This window comes from Calidris pugnax, unplaced genomic scaffold (assembly GCF_001431845.1).
Source record: "Calidris pugnax isolate Ruff unplaced genomic scaffold, ASM143184v1 scaffold7, whole genome shotgun sequence".
Taxonomy (NCBI): Eukaryota; Metazoa; Chordata; class Aves; order Charadriiformes; family Scolopacidae; genus Calidris; species Calidris pugnax.
The window spans coordinates 67,447-67,923 of NW_015090762.1; positions in this window are offsets into that span (position 1 = coordinate 67,447).

The window sequence follows — 477 nt, forward strand, 5'->3', positions numbered from 1 at the left end:
CTCCCGCCAGCGCCAGGCAGCCACCGGCACCGGCGGCGGCGCGCACGGCCGCGCGGGCACCCGCACCCGGGGACACGCGCCGGGGACCGGGCACCCGCACCGGGAACACGCGCCGGCACGGGGAGCGGGGATCTGCACCCGGGGGCTGGCACCGGGAATCTGCACCGGGGGCTGGCACCGGGAATCTGCACCCGGGAGCTGGCACCGGGCACCGGGAATCTGCACCGGGGGCTGGCACCGGGCACCGGGGGCAACCACAGGGACCGGGCATCTGCACCGGGGGCTGGCACAGGGCACCGGGAATCTGCACCAGGGGCTGGCACCGGGCACCGGCCATTTGCACCGGGCATTTGCACCGGGGGCAACCACAGGGACCGGGCATCTGCACCGGGGGCTGGCACCGGGAATCTCCACCCGGGAGCTGGCACCGGGGACTGGGCACACGCACCGGAGGCGGGCACAGGGACCGGGCACGGG